This window comes from Cavia porcellus, unplaced genomic scaffold (genome assembly GCF_034190915.1).
Source record: "Cavia porcellus strain 051 isolate PalLab524CR breed Dunkin Hartley unplaced genomic scaffold, mCavPor4.1 scaffold_30, whole genome shotgun sequence".
NCBI lineage: Eukaryota > Metazoa > Chordata > Mammalia > Rodentia > Caviidae > Cavia > Cavia porcellus.
The window spans coordinates 18608741-18621559 of record NW_026947513.1 but is presented as its reverse complement, the minus strand read 5'-3'; the positions used below and the strand labels follow the sequence as shown (position 1 = coordinate 18621559).

Genomic DNA, 12819 nt, shown 5'->3' with positions numbered 1-12819 from the left:
CCCATTGGCTTTTAAACCACATGGTTAGATGCAGTCACAGCATTGATCCCATTCTACTGGTACTAAATTCTGGGTTGGTTATTTTTCTCTTGTTGTTGAGACAAAATACCCTACACCCAAAATTAGAGAAGGAAACTTTTATTTAACTTACAAGTTTTGGAGGTTTCAGTTCATACACAGCTGGTTCCAAAGCAAGGTGGCATGGCTAAGGGGCAATCATTCATGGCAGCCACAAGGAGCAACAGCATAAAGGGCCAAAAGGAAAAGGCTGCTTCCTTCCCTGCCTTATGTTGTGTGCTGGCTACCAGCCCTTGGGCAGGTGCAGCACTACCACTGCCAATCTCAGCACTAGACAACAAACCAATGACAAACACTGGAGTTAGCTGCCTTCAAAAGGTCTCTCCCCATGACCACATGAGGCCTAGGGGACATTTAAACTCAAACCAAAACACTATGTATGGTGTATTGATTCTATTCAGATTTGGGCATTATTGGTTTCATTGTCTCTTTCAAGGATATCCTTCAGAATATTTTTGAGTGCCAGTTTGGTATCAATGAATTTCTTGTGGTGTTCTTTGTTAAGAAAATACTTTGCCTATCAGTTCTGTGTTGTGAGTGGTTATCATCTACTGGTAAAATATTTCATTACAAATTACTGGTATTAAAGGTTTATTTTGAAAAGTCTGCCCTTATTCTAATAGGTTTACTTTCAAAGAGGTTTGTTACTTTTTTATTAAGATTCTGTCCCTCTGTTGGACTTGTATGTGATGTGGAGAGATTTTCTTTTGATTGTGGCTATTTGGGGTTCCATGTGTTCACTTACCTGTATTCTTTCCCAGTATTCAGAATTTTCTGCTATTATTTCTGTGAACAAGTTTTTTTATGTACTTCTGTGCTTCCTTATGTTTTTTCATTTATTCTAATTAATCTTACATTAATTATAAGATTTATTTGTATCATTTAGTAGGTGTTACATCCATTTTTATGTTCTCTAGTTTTTGAGGTGTCTCTGAGTAACTGGTCTTTGAAAGCATTCTTATTTTTCTAATTCTAATATTTTATCCTCTCATTGGTCACATCTGCTGCTCTTGAAATATAGCTTTTAATCTACTGAACTTCTGTTTGGAATCTTCTTATGGACTCTAGTTCTTTGCTAAGCTGATCATTCATGTTTTATATTGTTTTGTTTTGTTCGGTCAGCTTTTTATTAGTGTTTCCTGTAAGCTACCTGATTTCTTTAATACCTCCATTATCTGATTAATTATATTTGCTGTGCCCACACCAAGGAACTCATTGATCTGTTTTTAAATCTCCTCTGTTATCATTTTGAGAGCTTGTTTGGAGGCTCTAGCAGGGAAGTGCAGCTACTCATATACCTTTGACTGAGGAAATCGTCCGACCTTATCAGGAATGTTCCATTGAATGTTTAGCTTCAAGGAGGAGCACAAATGGAGTGGTGATGGAGGAAAGGGACACCCACCTAGTCAGCCAGACTAGCCAAATCAACCCTGGTGATCAACCCTGACAGATATTGCAGCCAGATTGCCTCTCCTCTGTTAACCTTTTGAATAATTTGTTTTGATCCACCTTAATTTCCCATGGATCAGTTTAGGGGCTATTTGAAGTTTGGGGAGGCTTTTTTCCTTTTCTTTTTGCTTATTTTGTTTTGTGCTTTTGTATATGGTTACTCAGACTTTGTTGCTTGTGTGAAGATCTCTTTAGTCTTCTTTTTCAATTACTCAAGGGCATAGCTAAATACAGTCCTCTGCACCATCCCAAGATCTGATCACCTCTATCAATATGGGAGAGAGGGACACAGTATAAGTGGCCCAGCAATCAGTTATCCAGGAATTGACTATGGTATTGTTAATGTCACAATGACTTTCCAGGTATAGCCATACAGAGAAACCTATTAATAGCAACAATTATGTGACCCTGGAAGTATCAAGTAAATCAGCCATAAGTAATATCATCCAAGACAAACTGGATTGACATATCATAAGAACCAATGATGTGGGGTGGGAATATAGCTCAGCAGCATAACTGCCTGCTTGGAAAGCACAAGGTCATAAGTTTGATCCCCAGTACCAAAATAAATGAATTAATAAATAAATAAACCCAATGCTATACCCCCATTTATCATAAAAGAGAAATCTTCAATTATAGCATGAATTCTGCTGACACATGAGAAATACCTACTAAATGCAAAAATTATACCTCAATGAATGACTAAAAAGAATTAATGATTGAAATGATAACAGAGTTAACTATATGATTCGTAAAACTTAATTGTTATATTATTAAAATATAGAGGTTGGGAATAACAGAATTAAATAAAAATTTGAAAAATTAAGCAGTGGGAAACAAGAAGGAAAGAAAAACAAGACCAAGGATTCTATTATGGGGAAGGCTATTTATAGAAATAAATGTACCGGGGAAAAAAGTGAGAAATAGAAGATAAAAGTAAAATCCTGAAAAAAGATAACATAAAGAATAAAAATAGAGAAATATTAAAAGGAAAAGACAAAAAAGGTTAGGAGAAAGAAAGAAAATGAGTCTTAAAACAGAAAACTCCTCTCTGTAATTTGAATGGGTAGTTTCCAAAGTCTGCAATTTTGGCGTCCAGCAAGTATCAGTTTTCTCTGCCTAGCCTTAAGGACTTTGGATTTATGTGGTACACCCCCTATTCCAGAGAACCTGCTTATCCCCAGGCCACAGCAGTGTACACCCTGAAACATGTCCTTTCGCATGTTGATGGATAGAGAAGGCAATCATATCTTAGATCTGTGTTGGATATAGGCATCAGGGAAAGGGTTCAAGTATTTAATGCCTACAGGTACTTCAGACCCAGACAGTTCTGAGCACAACTCAGTCCAGGCTTGGTTTCTCATGGGGTGAAGGAGTGGAGGTGCAGCACCTGTGTCCTTCTTGGCCTGAGTCTAAATTTCTCAGAGAACCTTTTCCTAGCCTGCTCCTTGTCCAGCTATTACCTACTATGGCTGTCTATCACAAGTCACTGTGGGAGGGTAACACTGGGAGCCTGAAGTGAAGTTGTTTTTTAGTTATTTTGAGCCTCAGATTTAAATAATCAACCCCTTCCTGAAATGATGCTTGTACAAGCACTCTCTGGTGTTGCAGAAAGTACCTATGCTTGAGGTGTTGCCTGCTGTGTGGGAGGAATTCCCTTGGAGGAAAAAAACCCATGTCATTTTTGCAGTTCACAAAGGCTGTGGGTTCTGCTGCTATTTCTCCCTGGATCTTCTGGCCCTCTGTGCTTACCTTGTTTCTGGGGAGCCTGGTTCCTGTCCCTCACAAAAGCCATAGAGAGAGTCCAAATTGTTTCTTTTTTTTTTTACATGTAGATATCTTTCCAACTTTCCTGTGGCTTCTAATTTTTCCTGTAAGTTCTTTCCCAATTCCCAGCAATCTACTTCTCTTTTTCTCTTCAACAAATTGTTATTTTTCAGAGCCTGGATTTTAAATCTTGAAGAGACTGAATTTTGCTACCAATCACAATCTCATGATTTTCTTTCTCACTGCAAAAGGCTTTTGGGGGCATCTAAATATAAGCCAAAATCTCATGTCCCTGACCCCAAAAGGACTCATTTGTGTCTCATTATACAAAATACATTTAGTCCATCTCTAAGAGCCACTAAAGTCTTACTAGCTCCATTATTGCCGGGTTCAACTTGAAAGTTTCTTCTGAGACTTAGGCAAATTCTTAGCCATGAACCCTGTAAAAGTCAAATGCTGCCAACATACAATGGCATATGATAAAAAGTCATATTCCAAAATGGATGACTAGATGGGTAGAAAGAAATCTGACCAAAGCAAGACCAAAATCTGTCAAGGTACACATTAAATCCTATAGTTCCATGACCAGTCACTAGACGTTATGTGGTGCATCCCTTATTCCAGGGACAAGTCACTAGACAAGATAAAGTGATGAGATGTGAACTCCAAATGGCTTAGATAGTCTTACCTTCAGCTTTACCAGCTATACCCATATATGACCTCTCCCTTGGGGCACCTCTGCTTATTGCCTGTGGCATTTCTCAACTGTTGTCACACATTCCTGTCTTCTCCAAATTCCTAAGGTCTCCACTGTACTATTGGCTTTACTCTTGAAGCTTCATATACTTCCCTTTCAGAAGCACACTGGCTGGCCTTTCAGGCCTTCTTATGAAATCTTGGTGGAAGCCTCCCTGATCCCACAACTCTTGCATTATGCATACCTATAAAACCAGCACCATCTGAATGATGCCAAAATCTGTCACCAACTCAGGCAATAACAAAACCCTCTTGAATCATAGTCACAGAGATGTTGAAGTGCCTGAATGACTATGCACCAGGAAGTGGATTGGAGGTGACCAACTCCTTATAGTGCCCCTCTCCAGTATGATACCCCAGGGCTCTCTTCTCAAAGCAAAGTAACTTTTTTACCCTTGAGCCTTTGAAGGATGGAGTCTTGCTGAACTTCATATGTCTCCAAGGCATTTTTCCTGTGGCTCTGTTTAAAGTACTTGGATTTTTTTCAATACTAAACTTTTCGTCAAAAGATTCTTTTCTCCAATTTTGTAGGTGCTTTCTTTCTGGAGGAAACTGAAAACTTTTTAAATGGCTTTTTCGCTTCAGTTCCCTGTTGTAGATCTCTCTAAAGCCAATGAATAATACCCATACCACAGTCTGAACAATGGGTTGCTTTGAAATTCTCTCTACCAGATTTATTAATTATCATCCTAATTTCAACCTCCTACAGTCTTGGGACATGAGCAAAATGTAAACAAGTTTTCTGCCAGGGCATGCACCCATGGCCTGGAATCCAACTATCAGTGGAGTTTTTATACTTATTTTACAATTTGCATTTATATCAGCTTTCTAGTTTTCTAAGTTTGATGAGAATCTCCCTTTGGGTTCAGCCCACAGAAATCTAGGGGTTCTCCACCCAGCTTCTTCATATTGTTTCAAATTATTCCTTTGAACCATCTCCAAAGGCTTCTAAATTACATGAGCAGGTAGCATCACAGAAACAACCCCACTCTCAATACCAAAAATCTGTTTAGTCACATTCCTTGTCACTAGGGCAAAATGTCCATCAGTTGCAATTTTCAGAAAAGGTGTGCTTTGGTACATATTTTAGAAGATTCAGTTTATGTTTGGCAGGTTCAAATATAGAAACTATAATGGAAGCACTTGAGTGAAGAAAAGCAGCTCACTTCATGGTGTTTAGGAAGCAGACAGTATAAAGTGAGGAACCAGGAAAGGAAACATACCCTTTCAAACTATGTGCCTGTTACCCACACATCTGACCAGACCTAACCTCCTAATAGCAAGTTAGCTATACCACCCCATAATCTAATTGCCTTTTAAAAGCTCTGTCTGTGAGTATATGAGTCTCTTAGGAGACATCTAGGTATAAATCATAACTATGGTAACATGGAGAGTGAAAATATTAATGGCTTTTTCCTAAGAACTTATCCAAAAGAATGTCCAAGTATTCTGTACCTGAAAGATGGATGGCAGCATTCTAGGTCCCATAGTCCAGCACTACAGATGTGCAACACAGCATGCACAGCTTTTAAGAAAACAATAACCTTAATTCTGTATAACTATAAATCCCTTGTGAAAGTGCTATTCTAAAGCCAGAGAGTATAGAGAAATGAATGAGACTTCTAAGAGGTTTTGAGGGAAGTGGGCCACTTCTATTTTTGCAGATTTTTTAAAATATGCAAAACATTAAGAAAAATATTTTTCTAAATGCCAAAATTAAGGTTATATAAACTGTGGTATATTAAAGTAAACATATAACAAATTAACTTTTCACAGAAAAATAAGTAAGTAACTGGTACAGTATAATTTTTCACACAATAACAGAATTTACTTTTAAAGCATTAATTTATAATGCGTCAGAAGTATACTGTTAGCTGGTTGTTGCAGTGTATGTCTATAATCCCAGCACTTGAGAGGCTGAGATAGGAGCAATGCTACAGACTTGAGATGCTAATGAGTTCAAGGTTAGTCTGGCACTTAGACCTTGTCTTAAAAAAAAAGTGATGCAGTTTGGAATATAAGTTAAAAATTAATAAGGAAAATTGGAAATCTGGCTTTGTGTTGCTTTCACTATTATATGTGTGGCCATACTTAAGGACAAAGAGAAAAATGATGAGCTGTCCTTTGTGCAGAGTGGCACATGCTCCAACATTCACCTTCAACAGGTAGTGAGTTCTCTGGATTGAACAGAGACACCAACTAAAAATGTGATCTTTGGTAGTTCATCTGTGCTGTGCTACAAGTGTTTCATAATCTACAAAATAAGGGAAAGTGTTACTAAGCTTCTGCCCAATTCTACTCATCTATTAAATTTTCAAGTGCTCTAGTCTGTTTACTCTGTGTTTTTACATTACTTTTCATCTTCTACCAGAAGGGTAAGTTGCTAGAATTTCCTTGGTGCCAGTCAACTGCATAAAAGCTTTTTACTCCTTTTATTCACTTTAATCCAGTCTCTTGCTCGACTCTTTTCTTTGCCACTAGACCAGCTCTTTAAAAAACATTTCATGAGCTGTCCCAATAATTAACTACTAATTAACAAGAAGGCCTTGCTGCTGAGGGTTGGTACTTTCAAAAAGAAATGAGCAGGAAGGTCGCTTTGCTTTCCTTATTCACAACGTTCTAACATTGTCATTGTAATCTGCAGGAGATGGCGGTTCCTGAATAGTGTGAACAATCTCATTAAAGATCTCTGCTGGAACAATCAATTCACTGTCACCAGACCATATCGATCCTCAAGAACAGTCATTGAGTTCCAGGGTGTTTGTAAAAAATTGACAACCGGAAGTGCACTTCAGTTTGAGCTATTTACTGCTTTGAGAAACACGCTATATCAGATGGTATCTAAGTAGCCCCCTCTTAGTGATTGCTCCTGTGAGCTGGAAATACTGACAAGAGGTTTCCTGACAAAGGTTTTAGCAAGATGCTCTTTCCAGGTACACCTGACCAGCATGCAAAATGCCTGCCAGCAACTTTACTCTCTGAGACATTTGTGGGCCCTCTCTTTGAAATTTCTTACATCTAAGGCTGCTATCATGTGATTTTGCTCCTTAGCACAGAAGACTAGGCAAGAGAGAAGCATATGACTGAAAGAAGATCAAATATCCAGTGACCAAGCTGTGGTTTTAGTGAGAGAGAAAATCTGACTTAGCTGAGGAGGAGAGAAGAAATAGACACAGAAAAAGCAACACAAAATCACCTTGATGGTGCATCACCAAACTGGGTGGCAAAAAAATTTATAAAAGGCAGCTGGTCACCTGAGCTTACTGTGCTCTGATAGCAAGCCAGTTATCTGCTGAGGCCCACTGAGGTTCTGTACAGTGAATGAGAGAGGATTTCATGTCCTCACCATGATGACAGAACCAAGGAATGAGCTGTCTTGAACAGCCACCACCAAGGGAACTCTTTGCCAAGAGCCTACGGTCATGTAAATCAATAGCCTCCTACAATGTCTAGGACAGAATATGGAGAATTTCAACTTTATCCTCTGAGATAATGATGCAAAGTACAGGCCTACCCCTATGCACTTTAGTCACACAGTGCGTTTGCCTTGTTCTACCAATACTGTGGTACCTTTGGGTAGAGAAAAGGTAAGTCAAAAATTGTGCGATTTCAGTACAATAAAGTGGTAAAAATGAAGAGTAAGCAGGAGCTTGGCTTTTGGAAATGAGGTTTCTGACATTGGTGCTTTTCATATCTATAGGTGGTCTCAGGACAGAAACCGAATGTCATCACTTCCCACATCTGGTTCTTGTGATGCTTATGTCTTCAGTGCTTGAATTACTGTGCAAGGAGTAGCCCAGAATGTTCTCAGTGGCACTGTTGGCAAGAGCAAAAAGTTGTAAAAAGTTGGTGTTGAGAGCAGGACTGGCAGGGAGCCCTGCATCGACCTGCAGTGAGTGAGAAAAATGGGGACCATTTCATAGACTAGGAGGCTCCAACAGAGGACATTCTGGGAATGGGCAGACTAGCCGGAACAGGGGCCTGCAGTGACTTTAGTCACATATTCCCCTCTCAAGCGGGATTGGTGGGGAGCACTTGGCTTGGTGATGCTGTGGACTAGCATCCAGAAGGCTAGCCCAAATCAGGTCCCTGCACCTGGTGGTGCACCCTAGCAGTGAAGCCTTCACTAGGTTGATCTGGAGGGATGGGCCCAGCAGAGGCTGCCCAGGTCTGTGTCTCCCTAGTACACTGCAGTGGGCAGGAACACCTAGCCAACAAATTGAAACAAACTGTAACAGACAAAGAGAAAAAAAAAAAAAAAACTGGGCCTCCTAAATACGCTTGTATGGAAGGAACAAAAAGTATGGGGAAAGGGAGCAACAAGAAAGGGTCCTCAGTCCCCAATCCTGAGAACACTGATCCAGGAAAGATCAATGCAAAAGAGAATGAAGACAGAAAACATACAATATCAGACACGGCACCAAATAGACATAAAGCGGTATCTCCGGAGCTTCATAGATGAGTTCAGAAATAAGTAGAATAGTTAGAGAAATGCTAAGCACCGCCCAAGAAAAAACAGATGGTGGAATGGAAGAACAGAAAAAAAGGGGAGAATTGTTTGATGGAGAAAATAGAGAAAGCATAGAATACGTGAAGCAGGTTCAAAGAGATTACCAGGAAACTAAAAACTCTATTGAAAGCTGGCATAACAGCTTGAAAGAAACTAAGGATAGATTATCAGAACTGGAGGACAGATTTGTAAGGTGGGAGCATGAAATGCAAAACTTCTTAAAAATAACAAGAAAACAAACAGCAATAATACGAAGTTTAGAAGATGATTAGAGGATCTATAATTTAAGAATTAAGAATATAAAAGAAGAAGTAGGGACACAAACAAATAAACTACAAAAGCTATTCACAGAAATAATCCAGGAGAATTTTCCTAATTTAGCAAAAGGTAAAGATACTCAGATGTATGAGGCATATAGGACCCCAGCCTCCTACAACCCAAACAGAACTACACCTAGGCATATAATAATCAAAATTCCAGAAATCCAATATAAGAACAGAATATTAAATGCCGTCAGAGACAAGAAACAGATCACTTACAAGGGAATACCCATCAGAATTACAGCAGACTTCTCGGCACAAACCATCAAATCACAAAGAGCATGGGGGGAAATACTTCAAGCTTTGAAAGATAATAACCTCCAGCCAAGATTGATATATCCTGCACGACTGTCCCTAGAAATTGATGGAAAAACAAGGTGCTTCCAGGATAGAGAGGAACGAGGGTAATTTGCAACCATCAATTCAACTCTAAGAGATTACTGCAGGATATTCCAAAAATGAAAAATACCAAGATTCCAGAAACAGTGGCAGAGCGGCCACAATGAATGGAGCAGAAAGCAAAATGAAGAAGACAAACTGACAACTTATGACAGGAAAAGAGCTCAACAGAAATGAGGCAGATTGGATGGTAGGAACAGCCATTTTGGAGAAAACAAGACATCATAATAGGTAGTGCTGATTTAATATCCTCTTGTTTTAATCTATTGAAAATAACAAGAGAAAACATAGTAGCTACGGAAGATCATTTATATTATAGTTTTATAAGTCTTATCCATTGCATGTTTTTCTAGGAAATTGTTTCGCTGTCTTGTTATGACTTGGTTTTCCCTATAATACAGAGAGGATAGGAACAAATACTCTGAGGAAGAGACCTGAAAAACCCGAGGCTTATTTTGTAGCATTATAATATAAATTCTAGCAATCTATTGCTTGCTGATTAGAATGACATTGGACTGGTTTCTTCAGCTCAACTTCAGCATATGCAGAGATGGGGACGGCTATCACAAAGAGAATGAGAGATGCGATGGTAGTTGCTATTGTCTTCCCTAATTTGGAACTTGAGGACCTAAAAAGACTCCATCATCCTGTAATGATTTGATTAGTTCTATAATATGCAATAAGTATATAAAGTGGGTGAAGTTAGGGACAACTATTTGTAAGAAGCTAGAGACAGTTAGATAAGGTAGATCTCCAGTGGACTTGCTTTGAAATCTGTATTTCTTTAAATTGTTTTTTATTTTTTATTTTTTTTTAAATGTTCTGTTCTGTTTTGATATGGTTAACCTTACCCTCTTAGAGATGTAAAACAAATAGGTGGGACTGATAATCATATTACAGAGCTTTTGTTCGACCATAGAGCAGAATGGTTTGTAGGGTCACTTTTTTGAATGTCATTCTAAATACTTTAATTCTATAACCTGAACAGCCATTTCAAAGATGACAATTTGTAACTTATCAACCGGCAATTTCTTACCTTTTGTTTGTCTGTAATTTAGTATTATTTCTACCCTTTTTTTTAATCTCCATGTATTTTTTTTCTTTTTTCGTTTCCTTTTCTTTAAATAAAAAAAAAAAAAAAAAAAAGATCTAAAGTGCAAACCAAGGGGAAATGATCCTTCACTGCAGAAGGAACCAACCCTGTCAACACTTTGATCTGTGACTTTTAGCTTCTATGACTGTAAGGAGAAAATAAAGCCTCTGCTATCTAAAAAAAAAAAAAAATATCCTCTTGTTTTGAAGTCCCATCAAGCTTTTGTTTTTCTATCTCCATCGGTTTTAACCTGTTGTATCTTATTGGATTTTATTATATGTGATAATATAAACAAAAACTCTTATACACAAGGAGATTATACAGAAACCATTGTTCATTATCTGTTGGTTCTAAATACTCTGTAATACTATCATTCTCTTGAACGGTTTTACATTTTCTTGATATGTTTGATGCTACAGTATACGAAGTTATACTCAAAGATTTCAAGGAAAGAGACACTATGGTAACTACTTTTAGGTCGAGATTATCTTGTGGTGAAACACTATTTTGCTTAAATTGCTGTGTTCTGACCTGTGCTGTTTTGTTGTTATGCCCCCCCCCCTTTTTTTATCTCAATCTCCTTTTTATTATCTACTTCTTTAATTTTATCCTTTTAATTATCTACTTTTTTGTTTTTATCCTTTTAATTAAGGTAAAATAAATAAAAAATAGCAGGATATATTATAGTAACCCACTGTGATTTCCTGTTAACTTGATTTGAAACCCTGTATTGCTCTCACCATCAATTTTTTGACTGATTTTCCTCTGTTCTGTTATGCTTGATAGTACCAAGTTCGAAAGTATAGGCAACAACTATGAAGACAATAAGATTCATTATGATGCCCATTCTGGTTGACTATTATCTTCTTTTGAAGTCCTCTAATGTCTCCAATGTTTTGGTTTTATTGGTCTTATTCTTTACTGTTTTGTTCAATTTTCTTATAACTGATGATATAGGCAATTCTTTTTAAGATAACAAGAGGAATTATGGTAACCATTGTTGATAATCTTGTATTTTGTTTTTATATTATGTATTATGTCCATCCTTTTGATTTGACTGACTCTGTCCTGTTATATCACATTTGGTTTTACTTTCTTCAAAAAAAAAAAAAGTAATAAGAACTGTGGGAGTTATAAAACCCAAAATGTGTAATTGTCATTGTACAAAAGAAAGGAAAAGAAAGTGCTCTAAAGGATATAACTGCATATATATTTAAGTGTATAAGATAGATGTTATGATTCGATAACTAGTGGTCAACTTAACGCCAGCTGGATTACATCAGCATGTATTGAAAGAAGATGCTCCACCTGAGGAGGGTTGCCAGGATAAATAGGTGGAGAAGAAGGGAGGTGTGGAGAGGGATTGAGGCGTTATGGAGGCGTTGTTAGTTCTCCTACAAGTTGCTGTCTGAGCTGTTGGTTCTCCTGGAGCTTTGGTTTTCACATGAGCATTGCTTCCTGGCTCCGGAGGGGAAGACATGTGCTGCTTGGTCTCCAGGATGAACTCGTCATGCTGCTTCCTGGCACGTACTCGACTGTGCTTGTTGTCGGAGGAGCTTGGGGCCTCCGTGTCGCTGAGGACAGCAGTGGTGCCTTTCAGGACAGCCCCACTCTTTGTTGTGAGAGTGACTTCTCAGCTTCAGCGTAGAACCCTCATCCCACTAGCACAGCTCCTTCATCCTGCTGGCATAGACTTTCTGGCTTCCACCGCTGACCCTTGGGTCTTCCCGGCACGAATCCGTAAAAGAGACTGGTGTGAGTCCTTGTAGGCCCTGGACTTGCAGTTGGACTCGTGGAGGTGTTGTCCTGAGCTCTGGGTTTTTATCTGGACTCATGTGGGACATTGCCTTGGGGTTTAGGCTCTTGACTTATATAATCTATGTCGTTGGAGTTGCAGATAGATTTCCTGATTTCTCCTGTATTAACTTCTGGTGACCATTATAAAAATATTATAAACTCCATGTCCTGACCTGAATTGTTCTCTGTGTACAACCCCTGACTACAACAATAGATAACCATATTACTGAGTTTTGTTGGATCATTGAACAGAACTGTTTGCAGTCTCACTGTTTGAAAGTCCCCTCTATATGCTTTAATTTGTAACTTGAACAACTATTTCTAAGATGACAATATGTAATTAACTAGTGATTTCCTACTGTTTATTTTTTCTGAAATTCTGTATAACTTGTACCCTTTTTCTGTTTTTTTTTTTCTTTTTTCTCCTTAAATAAAATTTAAAAAAAAATACAGCAGCTTTGCAGAGACAGTCAAAATCCAAATTACAGTGGTGGGGGTGGGAGTGTACACTCAGAGGTGTCTAGCCATCTTGTCAGTACAGAATTTGATCTTTAATAAATTAATACGGTAGAGTTTAAAATTCTTCTTGAAATGGGTAATTGTGTAAGGAATTGAAACAATAAGAACAAAATTAAAGTTGACTGTTCAAA

General features: G+C 38.1%; 1 long non-coding RNA gene across 2 annotated transcripts in view; it reads left to right on the top strand.

The window, feature by feature from the left end:
* Positions 1–12592, top strand: part of LOC134474063 (uncharacterized) — a 29277-nt gene extending 16685 nt beyond the window's left edge. Inside the window, exons 4-5 of one of the 2 annotated variants that reach the window (XR_010044651.1) lie at positions 6695–7637; positions 7751–12592. This is a non-coding gene — a long non-coding RNA (uncharacterized LOC134474063). Of the gene's footprint in view, positions 1–6694 lie in introns of both variants that reach the window. The other variant, XR_010044650.1, reaches the window with a different exon arrangement.
* The last annotated feature ends 227 nt before the right edge of the window (positions 12593–12819 follow it).